The following is a 21914-nucleotide window of genomic DNA, read 5'->3' on the forward strand; positions in this document are numbered from 1 at the left end:
AACTTTACTCTGCAAGCATCCACATGTCCTTCTGACCCTCACTTAATACTGCTTTTCATACCACAGTATACATGACAAGACAAATAATCTTGTGTAGTTAAAACTAAATGTATGCGTTTCTCTTTAAGTTCTGAAATAACAGTTATATAGCCTCAGTATAAACACTTTTTAAGACAGATTGAGGTAAATGGCTCACTGAAAATCTCACTGTTGCAATTTGACTGCAGCCTGCAACCCTTCAGCTTATATTACCATTATGAAACTACAGAGTTCAGCTGCTCCTAATGCATCAACAGTGATAAAAGGCTAATCGCTTTAAGAGAAACACAAATCTGTCTGTGGGATATCCATCTGTGCTCCTTACTGCACTTTCATTTCAATCAGGTGCTCCGAGGAAACAGACAGACCTCCGTGATGGCATTCTGCTGACATTCCTCTGGATTTGGCCAGATGTATTTTTTGAAGTAAACATCATAAACAGTTTAATGTAAACACAGTCAACACCAATAACAAATTACTAACTACTAATGCAGTCTTATAGAATTAATCGTGTTGCAATCTTATAGAATTATGGATCAATAATAGTTTAATTATGAGCCACAAACGTAACTCAATTTGACAAGCATTATCTTTTTCATTTTATCTAAGATACCAGGAATTGTCACATGTTTGTTTGTGGAAACTTGGATCTTTTATATATGTGGAAACTTGACTGTTTGATAATTTGAGAACTAGATTTTCCAAGAACTAACACTAATTTCTGAAGAAAAGGCCAGGAAGTCTTTGGAATGGAAACCTGAGTTAAGAACTAAGTAAAAGATGCTTCTCAATGGATATTTTGTTGCTGATGCATTTGTGTAGCTCCAGAGACTGGTTAATTACTTATAATGTGTTTTAATACTTATTTAGATTTTTACACACTTTAAACTTGTATTAAAAATAGTGCAGCCAGCTCACTAACTGTACTGTAATTCTGAACAAATTATGTCCTTGTAACTGTCTGCTTTGTTTATTCTGGTTCTTACATGGTTTATTCTACTTATGTGTGCTGGATTCTGGATTTTGTTTAGCTTAACTGTAAATAAATCTCTGCATGTGGATCCTCGGTTTCATCTGAGTGAGACTGAAGACTTTGCCCAAAAATGGATCAAGCAATGATTCAGAAAAAACACACTGCGTTTGTCTAATAGAAGTGTCCTCTGTCAATAACACAACAGCCAACCATTCCCAGCTTTGTTTCCATGAAGCAAAGACAGTATCTTTTATAGCTGCAGATGGTTCATGCTAATATGGTTACAATGGTTCTCCAGTTTTCCAGACAAGTACTCGCCTTTCTTAAAACATCTCTCATCTAAAAATGTTTGTCAGACTGGTTATCATATTGATTTAAACGGTGCTTGATCTGTACATATTTCTCTCCTGATTCAGATGAGACGACATTTTCACTGGAAAAAGCAATATTATGGATAGAGGACTCGTTTGAAGTTAAAAATATCTTAATGATGGACTTATTACAAACAAGCATTGGATTACTTGTGGATTATTGTGATGTTTTTATCAGCTGTTTGGACTCTCATTCTGACGGCACCCATTCACTGCAGAGGATCCATTGGTGAGCAAATATTGTAATGCTAAATTTCTCCAAATCCGTTCTGATGAAGAAACAAACTCATCTACATCATGGATGTCCTAAAGGTCAGTGAATTTTCAGCATCATTTTTGGATGGTCTATTCTTTTAACTGCACTGAACATCATAAAAGTGTAACACTGCAGCATGAAGAAACTCAAGAGCAGCCAGAAAATTCACAGACACTGACCAGGTTTCTACAACTTTACATTTCCACAACTCCTTTGTTTCAGCCTGCTCATGTAACAGCTGCTGATAGTAATCCAATTTGTTGCAGAGCCATTCAACAATCTACTACAACTTCTAAACTGAGAGGAAGACCCAGGAGATACACGAGTTCAGCGTCAGGAGCCACTCATAGAGAGGAACACGTCACATTCAGACCTGCTACTCATACAGCTCCCCACCAAAGGACCCTCTCGCTGGACCTCCAAACCCAGCAGTTAATTACAATCACCTGTTTCTCATTCCCCTATGTACTCAGTGTTTATACTCACTGCAACATTCAGGGTGTTACTTCCAAAATCAGTCTGTTTTTGGTTATTCAGATTCTTGCCTGATTTGTTCTACATATATACTGTACATGTGAATTTTTGAGATGCCAGCTGGAATACAGAGTATGCACAATATAAACAATATGCAGCTGTTTATGGTTCAAGACCTGGCAATAATATTAAAATAAAATCTGACAGATGCTGGATGTAAAATGGTCATTAAACTGTACATTTGTCATCTATCTGTTAGCACCACTGGCTCTTACCTGGCCACTACATGCCTAAGATGAACTGGAATCACTCATTCCAACCACTCAAGAAACTGTTGCTACTTGCTAAAGCCTATTTAGAACTGTAGTTATTTCCAAAAGACAGCTTTTGTAATCAATCATGCATGAGCACTGCTTGGAATGAGTGATAAAATGTTTATGTGCCTGATGCTGTATGTAGAATTGTTCTAAGTAGAACAATAGAACCAATGACATAATGGTAACTAGAACCATAAATTCTAAAGCATCATTCTAAAGCAATGATCATTTAGTCTGTCCATCAGACTTTTATAGATGTGGCAGATAACATGGATAATCCGCAACCCTCCAGTAACAGAATGCAAGATGTGTCATACAAACCATTTAGTGCTGAGCTGCGAATCACACCTGCTCAGGGCCAAAACAATAAGGCCCTTCTCCTTGTCTGTAAGCATGGCGCTCACACACAGTTATTGTAAATACTGATTCGGGGTTGTCTTCTCTTTTCAATCACTGTGTGTGTTGACTTCAGTGGTTTGGTTACGCTTCAGTGTGAAGAGTGACACGTCGGAGACCCTCAGCTCCTAAACAAAAGAGAGCAAAAACAAAGCGCTCATTGTGGAAATAATATCAACATGACCTCATTTTAGTATCTTATGTCTAATAGGAGAAGCTGTACCTGTCTTTTTTTTTTTTTTTTTAATTGTACAATGATGCCCGAGTTCTATTTTCAACATAGTGTGGGATTTAAAAAAAAAAAAGAAAAATGTACAAAAAAAGTAAAGTTATATGTAATATTGCAATAATATAGTAATATGATATAATATAATATAATATTTTTAAATATGTTTTTTACATTTACTAAGAGTGTTCAGTGTTTGTCCCTCATCATAAATGCACATTTCACATTATTTACTCCCTTGCATATGTTACACATGACCATGACTGAAAGAACAGGACAGTGTGCCATTGTATTTGGATTTAATCCAACATACTACATATTCGTAACAGCACATGGAGCTGATTACACTGTGAAAGCCAAAGCATTGATCCTCAATTACCTCACTACCAAACACTGGCTGTTAAGATCATGACCCGCATGGGAGAGACAAAGTAGTAACTTTTATGGTTAACAGCTGTCATTTACAAACTTCACCAACCTGCAGAATGCAGGTCCGATTGTGACAACTTTACTGTTCATTTGAGCTAATTTTATGGTACAACCACTGCTCCTCATTCCAGCAAAACTGAGCCTCATTCATGACTGCTACACAGTGGCTTTGTGCAGTTTACCAAGAACCGCTTTCCTAAAGCTAGCATATTATATCAGTCTGCTGTTTTCTGTTCCACTAGATAGTGAAGTCAACTATTTGTAAAAATTGTATGCATTTTTGTTTACAGTAACAGCTTCTTACATTAGCATTACTTTTGCATTGTTTTTGTTGGGGGAACATTCTAGGAACAGTCTTTTTAGTTTTTAGTTTTACAGTAACCATAAACTAACATTCTCAGAATGCAGAATGCAGTATAGGTGAGAAAAAGAGAAAAAAAATGTTAAGGGCTCAAGTAATTCTGAGCAGTCAAAGAGCTGCTGACTCCAAGAATGAGAGATGGATTCTTCTGCCAGCACATGCTCAGAATACCTCAGTGTTCAGTAAACACAAAGGCCCCTGAACTCAACTCAAACAAGGCCCAACAGGCTGGGAAGGCCAAACTGTGAAGAACAGCTGAACTCTGAAAGCCGGAGAGAGTGAAAGTGTTGTGATCTGTCCACCATGAGACCCGAGGATGGCTTGTCTCTATGACTGACATTTCTTTGAGGCCATAAGACTCAAGCAATATTTACTAAGGTATCATTTGACTGCCCTCAGATACAGTATACATCTTTGTATGGTTTCTATGGAAATGGAAAAAAAAGAATCAACATTTACTCTAAACTTCAAGTTAAAGTTTTCAAATTATTATTAAACTTATATGCAGCATAGTGACTTTAGCTTTATTTTTTTGACTTTAGCATTTTTTATTAAAATTAAATTGAAAAAATAATCAGTTGATCATATCTGCTAACATTTTTAAACATTAAATATGAAAAATGAACATTTATATTCTTATGTTCATATACAAAACCTAACCCAGACTAGTTTTACATACATGGAAAAACAAAATGCAATGAAATTACTAATATTGGTTCAATTCTGCAACAGTGAATGACTGTTATACTGGTTAGGCTTGACTGCCATTTAAGCTTCACTGCCAAAAGGGTCCTTTAATTTCTGTTTGATCTGATTTTCACTGGCTTGTTATGGAAATTCCAGTTCTCTGACCTTATGATTTTCACAAATCCTGGAATGAAACACCATACATAACATATTCATGCATGACTGCTTGTAATCCATCTTAGTGACATACATTCCTGAAGACTGTAGCAACATGATGTAAGACAACTCAGATTGGGTTGTTAAGCAGAAACTAAATCATATAGCATTGCATAGTGGAAGACAGGTTCTCCTGAAACCACTTAAAGGAATAGTTCACCCAAAAATGAAAATTCTGCCAGTAATTACTCACTCTCACATCGTTTCAAACCTGTAACACCTTCATTCCTCTTCGGAACACAAATCAAGATATTTTTGATGAAATCCGAGAGCTTTCTGACCCTGCATAGAAAGTAACGTCACTACCACGTTCAAGGCCCAGAAAGGTAGTAAGGACATTGTTAAAATTGTCCATGTGACATCAGTGGTTCAACCTTAATTTTATGAAGCTACGAGAATACTTTTTGTGCGCAAAGAAAACAAAAGTAATGACTTTATTCAACAATTATCTGTGTCAGTCTTTGATGCATGTTCACGACGCATGCTTGTAAACAAGGCACAGCGCATCTGGGTTCTACGTCAGAACACCGGCTCCTGCGTCAGCAGCCCCACACACATGCGTCGTTTTACTCTCGTGAACGTACGGCAAACAGAAGAAATTGTTGAATAAAGTCATTATTTTTGTTTTCTTCGCACACAAAAAGTATTCTCGTAGCTTCATAAAACTATGGTTGATGTCCCACTTACCACTGATGTCACATGGACTATTTTAATGATGTCCTTATTACCTTTCTGGGCCTTGAACGTGACAGTTGCATTGCTGTCTATGCTGGATCAGAAAGCTCACGGATTTCATCATAAATATCTTAATTTGTGTTCTGAAGATGAATGAAAGTGTTACGGGTTTGGAACGACATGATGGTGAATTAATGACAGAATTTTCATTTTTGGGTGAACTATCCCTTTAAGCTACTCGACTGTCCTATTAGCTGATTTGCATGGTCCATGTCTTTTCCTTGGCCTATTAGGACATAGTACTACTTTTACGTATGTAGTGATGTTGTGTTGGTTTGGCTCAAGCTCACAGTGAGGGCAGTGGGGGATGTGCAGTTAGATTTTACTGCAGTGTCCTATATGAGTTTAATAACAGAGATCAAGCCAATTCTCAAGCGCTCCAGCAATGATGTTATCGCAAATGTGTTTTCCACTTACAATTTGTTCAAGTAAAGTGGTCTGCTCAAGTCTAAATGGTTGCTGGATGTTTGTTTTTTTTTCAAGCTTTTGACATTGTTCAATTACATTTAATGTGCATATGCACATTGTGATTTACGGTTATCAAAGCTCTTTTGACTGATTTTCGTTGCTATAGATAATCTGGAGTAACAAAATGTAATTTAAGTGTTACAGAGCTGAGTAGGAGTATAAAATATTAATTACAGTCACAGTGTGCAGTGTGTTATAGAATTATAGACCTGTAATTGTGAGTATATGGGTAAGCAGAATGAAGAAATACATATGAATATTTTCTGCTGGGTTGAAATGGGGATTTCCATTCCAGAAATCACAAATGCATTGGACTGCCAACAATGAGTCAATGGAACATCCATTACATAATGGGCCTGTGAAAGTGAAGCACATATGATGCTGTATGTGAATTAAATCACAGTCATGCTGTCACTTGTCCCCGTGTGCATATAAAAGTGATATCCTGCATCACCAGGATACAGTTACTGAGAAATGTAAACTACAAATGTTACCAATATTCCACACCAATTAATTTAACAACAACAACAAAAAATATTGTAAAAAAAAATGTATAATAATTATTGACTTTTTAATATGCCATTTAAAGGTTTGGGGCTGCTATGATTTTTTTAATGTTTATGAAAGAAGTCTCTTAAGCTCTCATATTATTACAATTTAAATGAACTGTTTTATATATATATATATATATATATATATATATCAGAATATATTCAGAAATCATTCTAATATGCTGACTTGCTGCTCGAGAAACATTTATTATTATCAATGTTGAAAACAGCTGTGCTGCTTAATATTTTTTAAGGAAATGTATAACGTGAGAAAAAAGTCCGAATTGTGAGATAAAAAGTCACATGAGTAAGATATATAAACTCAGATTTCTGTCTTTCTTTCTCTCAATTCTGAGTTTACATCTTGCAACTCTGAGATTTTTTTTCTGAATTCTGAGTTTACATCTCACAAATTCCCCCCCAACCAGACAATAAAAAAAACACAACTGTGACTTTTTATCCCACGATTATTTTTCACACAATTCCACGTTTATATCTTGCAATTCAGAGTTTATGTCTCCGAATTATGACTTTTCTTCTATATCTCTTAGTTTAGAACTAAAGTTCTAAAAAGTCACAATTACCTTATTTATTTATTTTTATTTTTTTATCCTGGGGAGGAAATGGGCTTCCATATCATGTTGTTCCAAACCTGTATGACTTTCTTTCTTCTGTGGAGTGCAAAAGAAGGTCTTATGAAGAATTTTTCAAATATTTTTCATACACTAGAAGGAAATGGAACACTATACCCATTGACTGTCATTGTATTAAAAAAACAAAAAAAAAACACTGAGACATTTTTCAAAAGGCTTGGAGGAGTACATTAATTTTTTAGTTAACCTTGAAGTCATGAGAGATGCTCCAGTATTGACGCCCATCATGAAGAATAATTGTACATTAGACTGTCATCATTGCTTTCTATGTCAGATTGCACAACATTAGTGAAGTGGAACCCAACTTCAAAGTCTGTCGACTCCATGAAGAGCAACATATCACTGACATCAGTCTTCTACCTTAGACCTGCTCAGGCACGTTTCAACATTAACACACTAAACACTGCTAAACTAAATTCATCCTCCTCCTCCATGGAAGGATTTCCAATCTTTTCCTAAGTAATGCTTTAAACAGTTCCTTCACATTTGATGCATGCATGGAACTGTCTGTATTTGTTTTTAGTAAAGTCTTCCAATAACAACTGAGGAAAAGACTCACACACATTACGTTTTATTAGAATAACTAATAAACAATTACTATTGTAGCACTTCCGCAGCAGCTGGCTGCAGTTGGAAATGTGCTCAGGTGTTTCCCACTGATTCCTGGGAGAGCTCGGATCACTGTTTTTCACATACACGTATACTGAAGTGGTATTTCAAAACCTTTCACTACGTGACAGGCCTGAGTCATTAATCAAGAGCTGAACTACACTGAAGTTTCTATAAGAGCCTTTAAGACCACTGACATTCCAATCTGTGCTATGCTGAAAATAATAGGCTTGCTGTTTTCATCTAGCTCTTTCATCCATCATATTCTAATTGGCCGCTCAAGGGAGTGATTCTGCAAGATCCTTAAACTGTGTTTTGGACTTTCTTGAAGAGCACTTACTCATTCACTGCTAACAATGTCCTTTCAGACTTGACATAATGAAGTGTTGTTAGGGCTTTTCATGGCATTGTGTACTACACTTCTTTGCTGTACTTTCAGCAGTATTTAACATGTAGCCTTTTAGAAACTGCCTAAAGGAAAGGTTTTCTTTGAAGACAATTTTCAAAAGCCAATACCTAGTCATTTTTTATTTGAATTTTCAGACTTTAATTGGTTTGTAGGATCATTGGAGCTATATGCATAAGAAACTTAATTAAAAGATTTAGAAATTAAATTAAATTAAATTAAATTAAATTAAATTAAATTAATCCAAAAAGAAGATGGATCTGTTTGGATCACATTGTAAAACTAAAATATCAGGCTAACAAAATGAACACGTTTAAATTGTGACATCAAAAATGGGAGTTCACCCAAAAATTAAAATGATGTCAATATTTACTCATTATTTATTGTCATTAAGTCAAAATTATGTCATTATTTATTATGTAATTATATCATTATTTATTCATTACTATCTCACTCTAACTAGTTTGATTTTTCCAACAATTTATTCATTAAATATATGACAATTTTACAACACAATTTTGTTTCCATCACATCTCAAATTACATATCGTGTTTAATATATATTTTGTAATGGAAAAGACATTTTAAACACTTTGAATAAAATCGTCGACTCCTGTGCCTTGCTATGGTTTATTTATAGCTACAATTTTAAGTGTCCTAAATACACACAATTAAATAATATTTTCACTAATTTTTCATAATTTGAAAAAATTACAGCTTAACTGGAAAAAATATAAATATTCTGTATTATGTAGAGACAATGTTTTAAAAATTAATAGAAATCAATTTCACAACATATTAAAATGCACTGAATAAATTGCAATGGATCAACCATTTTAAATATCTAGCAAGTCATATTCTTATGATGGATTTTTATATTTACAAACTCTGGGTCTATGACAAGCGTGAAATCAAATTGATTTTTACAAAATCACAGTCAATTTTACCATTTTCTATCAAATAAAATCAATGAAATAAAAGGCAATTGAAAAGCGTATAATATATATATATATATTTTTTTTTTATGTGACCATGAAGAAAATTTGAAATCAGTTAAAAATAAATAAATAAACAAACAAACAAACCCCTGGGACATAAAAGTGCCTGAAGCTGGGGAAATAAAACAGAGTATTGATATGCAGGTAAATTACATTAGCTTTTGAAGCTGTTCAGCCAGTATTAGTGTTCAACCTCAAAGGCTAATATGCCATATAATGTGCCTGTTCAAATGTAAAGTTCACATAAATAGTCATTGTTTTAGTACACACAAGCGACTCAAAGACGATTGTATCTCCTCAACATCTGTAAGAGGTTTAACACCGGTACAAAGGGTACAGAAAATTTCCTTCTCTGAAATGTAAGCATGGCTCACACGTGAAAAAAAAAATCTGTGGCCACAGATGTTTTCAAAGCTGTCAAAACAACTATGCTAATACACCCATGTGCCTCCCCGAGGTCACTAATTATATAAAGCCTTTAGATGGCAGAACAGCAATATTCTCAGAGGTGACAACACGCAGGTCCACTTGCAATTTTGCCTTGACCTTTTTCTTACAAGTCAACAGTGTTTCTCATGTCAACACCTTGATTTAGACACAGAAAAATGTGAAAACGCATACATTACCGCTTTCAAATTTCAATGGCTGGAGTGGAAGAAGCATTTTATAGAATGTAATGTCTTTCATAGTAGAGAACAACTGTTCTGGATCATTCAAAGAGAACATTAAAATACATATTCTGCCCTTGGAAGGAATTGCAAATAGATTTGCATACTGCATAAATGTAGACGTGATGGCTGAATACCTGCAATATGTTGTTCTGTACAATAAAGAGCACAGCTTAAAGGAATAGTTCACACAAAAATCTAAATTTGCTGAAAATGTTGCTGAAAAAACAGATTTGGAGAAATTTAGCATTACTTCACTTGCTCACCAATGGATCCTCTGCAGTGAATGGGTGCCGTCAGAATGAGAGTCCAAACAGCTGAAAATCACAATAATCCACAAGTAATCCACACGACTCCAGTCCACCAATTAAAGTCTTGTGAAGTGAAAAGCTGCGTTTGTAAGAAACAATTCCATCAAGTCGTTTTAACTTTAAACCATCACTTCCAGAAAAAATATCGATAAAAGTCCATAATCCATAATAACGCTTCCTCCAATGAAAAAGCCCAACCCCTGTTGTCCTCTCACATCAAAATTCAATGACATATTTGTTTGGGACTGATAAGGACTGTTTTCGCTTGTAAACAGTCTTTGATCTGTGCATATTTTTCTCCTGATTCAGACAAACAGACAAGACTTTTTCACTAGCGAAAGCAACATTATGGATAGAAGACACATATTTTAGCTGGAATTTACAGCTTGTTACCTCACAATACATTAATTTACGACCTGGAGTCAAAGTTGTGAATTATTGTGATGTTTTTATCAGCTGTTTGGACCCTCATTTTGATGGCACCCATTCACTGCAGAGAATCCATTGGTGAGAAAAGAGATGTAATGCTAAATTTCGTCGATTCTGATGAAGAGACAAACTTATCTACATTTTCGATAGCCTGAGGGTGAATAAATTGATCAAATTTTACTTTTTGGGTGACCTATTGCTTAAAGCCAAGGTGTACTATTTCATATTTATTGAAGATTTATCTTTGATACTACACTGTGAATTGTCTTCTAATGCAGACATATATCATTTCAGCCTTTCAGAGCAGGATATATTAATAAATGTTCTGTCAAAATACACAATTTCATATCTGTTTGTGTATATTGAGTATTTTGGAAGTGACCGATTGCATACAAAGAGGGAGATATCTAACCAAACACAATGGAAAGAGCAATGCTCTGTTGACAGTTATACCACAAAATAGGAACAGCCGAGAGGAATTGCTTTGCTTAGTGAACCATAAACGAGGGATCAGAGATAGAAATGTTGTAAAAAATTATTTTTCGAAGTTTTAAAGGGGTAATATGATGCGATTTCAATTTTTCCTTTCTCTTTGGAGTGTTACAAGCTCTTGGTGCATAAAGAAGATCTGTAAAGTTGCAAAGACTAAAGTCTCAAATCCAAAGAGATATTCTTTATAAAAGTTAAGAGTCAGCCACGCCTACCTAAAACGGCTCGTTCTAACACGCCCCCACATATCTACATCACTATGTGGAAAGATTTGCATAACGCCGCCCAAATGTTCACGCAAAGAAAGAAGGCGTAACTTTTAGTCTCACTGTAGCTTTGTTGACGCTGCAGCCATGTCGTGAAGACGCTGTGTTTTTCGTTGTGAAACCGAAACTACTTTGTTTGGTCTTCTAAAAGAGGATGATATCCGCTTCATCATGCCTGGAGCTGATCCGTGCTGGTTGCTGAGGGAATACATCAACTTTCACCGTGGACAAAGCGGAATCCAGCCCGCAAGATTATTAGTGTGCACAGGAATGATGCGATACAGCCAAACATTATTTTGAGGTTTCAGACCACCTTCTCAATGTAAACAAAATCAAAGCCAACACAGATTTCTTAATTATATAATTAAAGTTATTTTACTTTTGTGAAGTCACTGTGGTAAGAAATTGCCTGTAACATTCATGCAATAGTCAAGACAAGTCAAGTCACCTTTATTTATATAGCGCTTTTAACAATACAGATTGTGTCAAAGCAACAGTATTAATTAGGAAAATAGAGTGTCATTAATGCAAAATGACAATAGTAAACACTCAATTTTCAGTTAAAGGCAGTTCATCATTTAATTCAGTGATGTCATTATCCAGCTCAGTTCAGTTTAAATAGTATCTGTGCAATCAAGTCGACGATATCGCTGGAAATTAAGTGTCCCCAACTAAGCAAGCCAGAGGCGACAGCGGCAAGGAACCAAAACTCCATCGGTGACAGAATGGAGAAAAAACCTTGGGAGAAAGCCGGTTCCGTCGGGGGGCCAGTTCTCCTCTGGCCAGATGAAACCAGCAGTTCAATTCCAGGCTGCAGCAAAGTCACATTGTGCAGAGGACTCATCTGGTTCCTGTGGTTTTGTCCCGGTGGCCGAGACCACAGGAACCAGATGAGTCCTCTGAGTCATGAAGTATGTTATAAATACAAAAAAAACTTGGTTTATCATGTGCATTGGTTAATGTCTGTTGCTGTAGGTCCTACAATATGCCTCTCGTGACTTGCATGTCTCTTCTGAACAATTCAAGAATAATTGTCTTTATAACCTATGACACAGCACTTCAACTATTTTGGCTCCAAATACTTGCTTAAAAGTAACAATTTGGCTTTTTTCCTTTACTCAATCCACTTCACTTGAAGGGAACTTGCAAAAGCTTGAGTACTCAGTTCTTGTTTTGATCATGTAAGCTGATAAGAACATTTAAAAGCAGTTGGAAAACTGTTAAACAACACAGGACTTTGGCAATGAGAGAGGTCGTATGGGCCATTAGTGTCACTCAATTATGCTAAGAGCCGTTGAGTAAAACTAAACAATCACAATATCACTGCTAATGGCGTAACAAATGAGTGTTTGTTGCAGACATTTAAACAGTACAGATAAATCTAACTCTATAATTTTCTTAGCAATTACATCAGTATTTATAGTTCTACAACATTTATCATGATGACTGAAAACTGGATCAGACGACTTGATTTACGTACACTATACAGCAGGCGCCTGCCTCTTTTCCCCTTGATGCCCAAAGTGCCTTTTTGTCAAGGCAATTTTTTATTTTTTTTTGTAATTAAAAACCCTTTTGTGAATGCCTGCCCAATCTAACTATTAGTAAAATTACTGAATAATAATTTAGACGTAAATAAAATAATCCACATGATGACCTTTCACATCACCTCATTTTGGCTATGAATAAAACGTCAGGTCATGCATTGACTATCCTGTCACTTTGAATTTAAATCTAGATCTATTTACACTGGCCCATGAAAACCTCTATGTGAACACACCTGCCTGAAAAAAGTGTGGGGGAAAAATTTACATTTTAATAAAATTAAATATTAATTAAATATTAAAAATGCAGCTAATGTAGTCCTACAAACAACAATATAAACAAAGGTGCCTGTTCTCTTTTGTTCTTGCTGTTTGATTGAGAAAAGTTTAATAGGCATCAAGGGGTCTTGTCGTTTTTAGGTTATCTGATTAAAAACTATTCATACTTTGAACTATTATTTTTACAGTATTTATTTAAAAAAACAAAGAGTGCCTTAAAAATAATTATCACAACCGTGGTAAAACAGGCTTATACTGATTCTCTCATCCTCTGAATTATACTTATCAATCCTGTTTTTATTATCATTCAAAAAATGAATACATTCAGAAGAGGATTAGAATAGAATTCTATTTTAAATAAGACTGACTTTAAATATATTTTTTTTTTTCTACAACAGCAACACAATAGCGAAACCGCCATACCTTGTAAACTCAATAATATTAATATAACAACAACAACAACAACAATAATAATAATAATAATATCAATCATACAATTCAGTTTCTAATTCCAGAGATATTAAGAGGTGCAAAGAAAAAATTCTTCAACATTTAAACTTAAAATGGACTTTTCTGTTCTGTTTCTTTTTCAAAATTGTGTCACGGCATTTGTTGCTGTATCAGTACAGAAGTATTGATATCGTTATGCGTATCAGCAAGGAATGTGTCACAGTATATTTCTGTATTGATATTTTGAGCACAGCCCTGTTCCATGTGCCCCTTTTAAACTTTGAGCATCTGCCCCTCCAAAGGTCTCTGCACGGCCCTGCTATACACTGTCAAAACCTGGCCAGGCAACCAAAAATGCACTTGATGTAGTTAACGTCTAAATTAACAGATTTATTAAAGTCATTTAAGTTATTTAAATTAACTGAAGCATCCTGACAACATTAGGTTACACCACTGACTGTCATCTTTTAAAGACCTAATGAAATTTTGAGTTTTGAGGCTTTTAGTCCATGTTGTGGTGGAACTAAATAAATGCAGTGTGAATTCAGGTAAATTGGGACATTTTTCACAGTCATCTTTTTGGAAAAAAATGTCCCTGTATTTGTCCCTGTAATTTACCTGAATTTACACTATATAGAAACTTTATAACCTTCATTCTTTTTTTTTTTATTATGCATAAGTGTTGTACATTTTAAGTCTTTATATTTTTATATTTCAATTCATAAATATGCACATATATACACTACATGGACAAAACTATTGGGACACCTGACCATTACACCAACAGGGACTTTAATGACATTGCATTCTAAATACATAGACACTGATATGGAGTTGGTCCCCCTTTACAGCTGTAACAGCTTTCCACAAGGGTCTGGAGTATATGGGAATTTTCGACTATTCATCCAGCAGAGCATTTGTGAGGTCAGCTACTGATGTTGAATGAGAAGGCCTATCTCCCATTCTTTGTTCCAGTTCATCCCAAAGGTGTTCAATGGTTTTGAGGTCAGGGCTTTGTGCAGTCAAGTTCTACCACACCAAACCCATCCAACCATGTATGGACATTGCTTTGTGCAATGGGGCACAGTCATGCTGAAATAGAAAAAGACCTTCGTCAAACTGATCCCACAAAGCTGGAAGCATAGCATTGTCCAAAATGTCTTGGTATGCTGAAGCATTAAGATAAAGGGGCCTTGCCCAGCCCCTGAAGAACAGCCCCATACCATCATTCCACCCCCATCAAACTATATAGTTGGCACAATACTATCAGGCAGGTAATGTTCTCCTGGCATCCGCCAAACCCAGACTCGTCCATCAGACTGCCAATCAGAGTAGAGTGAATTCATCATTCCACAGAACAGGTTTCCACTGCTCCAGAGTCCAGTGGTATTGTCCATTGTACTTGGTGATGTGAGGCTTGCATGCAGCTACTCGGCCATGGAAACCTATTCCATTAAGCGCCAGCCGCACAGTTTTTGTACTGATATTAATGCCAGTGGAAGTTTGGAACTCTTTAGCTATGGAATCAGTAGAGCGTTGGAAACGTTTACGCATGCGCCTCAGCACTCGGTGACCCCACACTGTGACTTTGTGGCTAAGTTGCTGCTGTTCCTAAATGCTTCGCTTCCGGTTTCCAATAATACCACTTACAGTTGACCGTGGAACATCTAGCAGGGATGAAATTTCACAAACTGACTTATTGCAAAGGTGGCATCCTATCAAAGTACCATGCTTAAATTCACTGAGCTCTTCGGAACAATCCCTTTTTTTTACACAAATGTTTGTAAATGCAGACTGCATGGCTAGGTGCTTGATTTTATACACCAGTGGCAATGGATCTGGTTGAAACTTAATAATTAAGAGGTGAGTCCCAATACTTTTGTCCAAAAACTTTTGACTCATCCTGCAGTTCACAGATTTTTGTCCAATCAAATGCTCTCTATAGAGACATTGGGTACTAAAACAAAACTGACTATCGCTTTCAATAGGAAACGTCAACACAGCCTCGTCAAGTGATTTCATGCAGACAGATGAAGAAGAAATAGACCCTTAAGGTAACAACTGCACATTTTTACCGTTTACAGCGTATCTTCTTAAGATGACCTGAGATAAGCATTCATGTGACAGATTTGATTGATTTGCAGATGACTAAACCATTTGGATTCTCTGACCATTTCTGAGACATGACTCACCCCTAATATCATCACCCACAATGCACTGCAGAGCTCCACCAGCTCTCCTCCATTAGATGATCTAACTCACTGGCTCTTCTTTGACCATGTCATAAAAAGCGAGAGCACAAGAGGAATGCAGAGAGAAAGAGGCCAGTAATCTCTGAGCTGGAAGGTGGGACTCATGCCTGAACAGGGCTGGCCTGTTTCGCCAATGCTGTGAGAAAACGCCATGGCAACCCAATGTTTCAGCACTCAGACTGGGTGGAGAGGGAGTTTATATAGCAGAAGAACGCGAGAGAAGCAGCTAATATCTGGCAGACGTATGCTGGAGGTCAGCTGAACACCTGTCTCCAGCTCTCTCACAACACAGCCAAACTTCTCACTCATTACTCACCACATCAGTTACGTGTGTTTAGAAAAAAAAGGTATATCATGTGTTGTTTTAGTTCTCCACGGGTTATGGTCCCAATTATGTCATTGCGAAGTTTAAACAGACTGATGATTTCATATGTAACTGCACCATCATTTACTGTCATTATTAAACAAACACAACGATTAAACATCTAGCACTTGTATTTCACATGTATGTTTTTAATTATGTCAAATGAAGGCCCACCTAACATGATCTACATTACGTCATTCATGAGAAATGTCCAGGTTCTTGCCGCCAATTTATGTAAACAAAAAGGGACAAGCTGCCACATAGACATCCAGTGCACCTTGATAATTAAAATCTCTCCAGCATTTTTTCAGAGTTTAGGTACACTGTGTGCTCTGGCAACATGCGCATCAAGAGGCGTCACAGCTAGTGAATTTTATTCTGCAAAACCAAAACATCAGACTTGTACTGTATTCAAACGACATTCAGACTTTATATTCACCTCGCTTTGGAGGATTTCATTACTTTATCGAAAGATAAATTTTAGAGGGTTAAATGAAAATTTTGTCATCAATTATGCACCATCATGTCATCAAAATGTAAATTCTCTCTACAAAAGACAGATTTTTGTTTTTCTTTTGGGCAGAATCTCTAAGCTGCTCTTTTGAGAGCATTCAATTAAAATGGAACGCATTAGGCTTCACAAATGGCATTAATATCATAAAACTATTTATAAAGCATAAAAGTAGTCCATCCCATTTGTGAACTATATTCTGACTGTGCAATAACTGAGAAACATATTAAAAGGTATTTTTTATAAAATAAAAAAAAAATAAAAAAAAGTGACCTTTTGGTCTTTTTGATATGAATGTTGTTGTTTCTGCATTAAAAGCCCATCCAATTTGTGCACTATATTCCACATGTGTAATGACTCAGAAACATACAAAAATAAAATAAAATAAAATAAAATAACCATGGTGAATAAAGTGACCTTTTAGTCTTTTTGGACTTTTTGAAAGAAAAGAAAAGAAAAGAGAAGAAAACAAAACAAAAACAAAAACAACAATAAAACACAAAACTAAACTTGGTGAAAAATATATAAAGTAAAAGTAAAAATAAAATAACAAAATACAATGATCTTGGTGAAAAAAAATGACCATAAAATAACCATAAAAAAATTAATAAATAACAATAAAATAAAATATATAAAGATAAAAATATATAAAGCAAAATCAAATGACTTTGTGGAATAAAATTACCCTTTAGATGTTTTAAAATTAAAAGTTTTTTTTATCAGATTTATACAGCTTTACCGCTAAAGAGTCATGAGCACGCAAAGCTTTTGAGTAGTGATTGTCTGCAAGCTGTGACATAGACATAAATAAAATAGGAATAAAAACTTTATTGGCTTAAATTTTTATTTGTTTATAAAACATTCGTCACCGAAATGCCAGGAACAAACAAACACACTTGCACAACTCCTTTGCTGCCCCGGAGAAACAAACTGCATCCACTGTTCCCTTAAATGGATAGTTCACCCAAAAATTTAAATTGTATGTTTATCTGCTTACCCCAGGGCATCCAAGATGAAGGTGACTTTGTTCCTTCAGTAGAACACAAATGAAGATTTTTAACTCAAACCATTGCAGTCTGTCAGTCATATAATGGAAGTGAATGGGAATCACGGTTTTGAGAGTCAAAAAAACATACACAAACAAAACCAAATTAAACCCTGCGGCTCGTGACGATACATTGATGTGTAAAGACACAAAACAATCGGTCTGTGCAAGAAACTGAACAGTATTTATATCGCTTTTTACCTCTGATTCACCGCAATGTCTGAACTGTCTTGAGCGCGTTCTCAGACGCGTCTTCTTCTTCTTCTTGCTTTACAGCAGATCACAGACTTATAAGTGCATTACCACCACCTATCTCTCAAATGGACCATTGACACTCTATCTACAATCTTAATTAGGAGTGTCAATGGTCCATTTAAGTCTGCGATCCGCCGTAAAGCAAGAAGAAGACGAGTCTGAGAACGCGCTCAGGACAGTTCGGACATTGCGGTGAATCAGAGGTAAAAAGCGATATAAATACTGTTCTTGTGTTCTTTGGGAAGCTGAACAAGGTTATCTTTCCCTCTCAACCAAAAACACACTTCTTTGATGACATTGTTGATTTCATGGTCTAAAAACAAAATGACAAATCCTTCCACACAGTCCGCTCTCTTCAAAAGTATTTTGCAAGGCTAATATACTATGCCAGCAATGTGATGAAGCAGAAAAGTACCTTATTTTTTTTACAAAATGTATATTTTTAATGCAGACTTATTCCAATTTCAGTTCTATCAAACCACTCAGGCACCAGGACAGACTAATTCAGTGCCTAAACAAAAGTGACCAATATCAGCTTTAAAGCCAAAGACTTAACAAAACTAACCTTCTTTACACAACCATTCCAGCCTTAATCACAATGTGAGCCAAGATCACAATAACCTTTCCTCTGAGACACATTATCCATCTCAGCTGTAGATTCCCCGCCTCTCTAGCAGAAATGCTTATTATGCTCATTTGCAGTTCAGAAGAACAAAACGAGCATCTAGGGAGAAGGTGTGGTGGACGATAATGAAATCTGAGAGTCCTTTATCGCCTGTCCTTTAAGCTCATATTTAGCAATATGAGTATGCTAATGCTAAAATCACACGGTTATGGAGATTAGCAATGAAAACAATATCTCATTTAATTGTGCTTGGCGGGATAAAATTGACCTTATCTCTTGGCTGTGTCCCTCAGAATGGGTTTTTAATGCATTCATTTGCTCATGAAAATGGAAAGCATGTGCAGAGATTCCATATAATGCTCAGTTCAGCAAGTGCTTTGAGGATTCGGTGGTCTTATAATAATTGCACAAGCAGAGGTCTCATATATGCAGTGGGCTGGCTGTGTGCTGCGCTTCTCCCATGATGTCATGAGGGATGAGGTCACTGTTGTCATTATGTGTCCAGAAGGAGCAGGGGTCCTGCCTGTCTCTCTGTATGAGCACAGGTGCAGGGCTCTGGCTGTAAGCACACTATTCTCGGTCCTGCAGAACAGCGGCTCATTGAAAACATGACTGTCAAGAGCAATACTCTCAATACACATGCCTGCTCCACTCACATCATACATCAGGAAAGAACATGTATATTATTGCACACGTACACGTACAAACACGTCATCCTTATCTACAACTAATGCAATAGAAAAAAGACAGTAAATAATTACTCACTTCACTAACAGCATTTATAAATACATTTCTACATATATAAATATGCTTTTAACATATTATATATATATTAATATTTGATCATGTATTTCGAATAAACAGTGAACAACTTAATAAATGAATCTTTATGGTAGTGAATGAATTGAACCTTGATTGAACTTAATTGAAAGTGTTACAAACTAATACATTTCTATATTATAGATTTATATATAAAATTATACTTAATATACTCTAATCCTTTGTCATTAACTGTATAATTATATATGAATATATAAATGTTAATGCTAATGACTTAATATATTTTAGTTATGCTTTACATAATTAACATTCAATATATATTTTATATTTATATATTCTTAAAGTATAATTTAAATATAAAGTAATGTATATATATATATATATATGTATATATATATATATATATGTGTGTGTGTGTGTGTATTCCCCCTTAAAATATATTATACTTATACTTTAAGTCATTCAATTATATAGTATATTAAGAATATTAATGTATTAAGTTAAAATTTATACACACATATATACTAATTACAATGACACTTAATGTACTAAATAAAATTATTTTAAAAATACTAACAATTTTAATATATTAATATTTTATTACATGATATATATTATTATATATGAAAATATTTAATCTTTTTTTTTTTTTAGTTTAGTCCGTCTGCTTGGAGAAGTAATAGCATGATTTGATGATGAAATGTATAACACCAAAGAGTTAGATTAAAAAGTATGAGCAAAATAAAGTTACAAAAATGCTACATTCTACAAAGTGTTGTTGCTGCTTTTGCACAAACACGGCGCTTATGGCGCTTGTATCTGAGATCCACTGAAATGGGAATAATTTATGGCAAATTCCATGAAAGGTGAGTCATACTAATGCAATCATTTTTCATGTGTGATAATTATATCTTGCATGTTCCCTGTTGAATGAGGAGGAGAGACGGCTCCCATTCTACAGTATTTCACTCAGGATTCAACTTATCATTAAACTGGCAGTACAGGACACTTCAGTCTCCCACGGCAAATCACGCATAGATGCTGTCAAGATTCGAAGCACATGGTGGGAAGTTTGATTGAGCCCGGTATAATCGTATCATTCAGCCGAAACCTGAGACACACCAGAGGAAATGTGCCTATGAGTCACATCAACACCCAGCATCCTTCAGTCTATACATTAGGTCAGAATGGCAATGCTGTTGTGCAAGAGCACATTACCTCATTAACCAAGCATGTGAACCGACAAAAGATACTGTATTTTCTGTCTCGGGAACTAACCTGTGACATGATGCCAAGAACATTTCACATAATATTGAGCAAAATCAGTCAACACTCATATTAGGAAATACGGTCACTTAATTGTTTATAAATTAAGCATTTATAAATGCTTATGAAGCTTAAGGTCATTGCCACAGAATCTGATCTCAAAAATGTTCAGTGTAATCATGCTGTCGGGAAATTGTCCTGACCCTTTAAATGCTAAGGTAACAGAATTTACCATGTAAATATTTCCTGGGAGCCTTTTGTGATTATAACAACCAAATGAGATTTGGACAGAAAGTGGCTCTCATGAAAGTCTACAGCAGTTAGACTCCTGTTCTCCCAGAGGATGATGACAAAATATAAAAGCATTTTCCCACCAAAGAGCTGAAGAGAAGGAGCAGGTGCGGTTGACAAATAAATCGATCGAAGGAAAAACTCAGCTTTCTCCCACTAGGATCAGGTTTTAGATTGTGCTAATGGTGTTTGCTAACGACCTGAGCGATTGTCAGATGAATTACTCGACGTATCATTAATCATTCTTCATCAAAGCGGAAGATTCTTTAGTAATAGTTCAAAGGTTGAGGAACATGTATCGCTAGTATGTTTTGTAAATTATAGGCTGTGTCTGAAATGGAATATAAGCATACAATTTATTCATAAAGATTATTGGAGGACGTTTTACAAGAAAATACGATTTCAGTCTTTCAACTTAAAAACTTCCTGTCCAATTCAATGTGTTACTTGCTGTTTTTAGTAATTATTTGTAAAAGGTTCTAGCAATTTCTGAGAGAAAACTGTTCCGATTTAATTTTTTTCAGCGAGTACACTTGCTACAATTTAGAAAAATTAATTAAAACAGTAAGGTGTTATTTCATTTAAACATTTATCATACAATACTACACTGATATAACTGTTATGTTGCTTGTTGTTGAGTTAACTTCTTGAAAATGAAACCTGAATTGAATTTTTAATCAAATTTAGTGTTAAAAAAATGATATAATTTTAGTTATGTTTTTAGTTTAGCCTGTTTATAGCTTAGCATGTTAGGGACCATTCAAACCAAACGTGTTTTTGCTTCAAAAAACGCAAGCTATGGGCAGTGGAATGGGGGAAAAGGCCTGAAGATGTGTGAAGAAAAGAAACGGAACTTCTTATAACTTCTTAAGAACGTTGTGTCATGTGGTGTGAACACACCACTATTTGGTGAGAACAGGCCTTT

The sequence above is a fragment of the Sinocyclocheilus anshuiensis genome, unplaced genomic scaffold (genome assembly GCF_001515605.1).
Source record: "Sinocyclocheilus anshuiensis isolate Anshui unplaced genomic scaffold, SAMN03320099.WGS_v1.1 scaffold1241, whole genome shotgun sequence".
NCBI lineage: Eukaryota > Metazoa > Chordata > Actinopteri > Cypriniformes > Cyprinidae > Sinocyclocheilus > Sinocyclocheilus anshuiensis.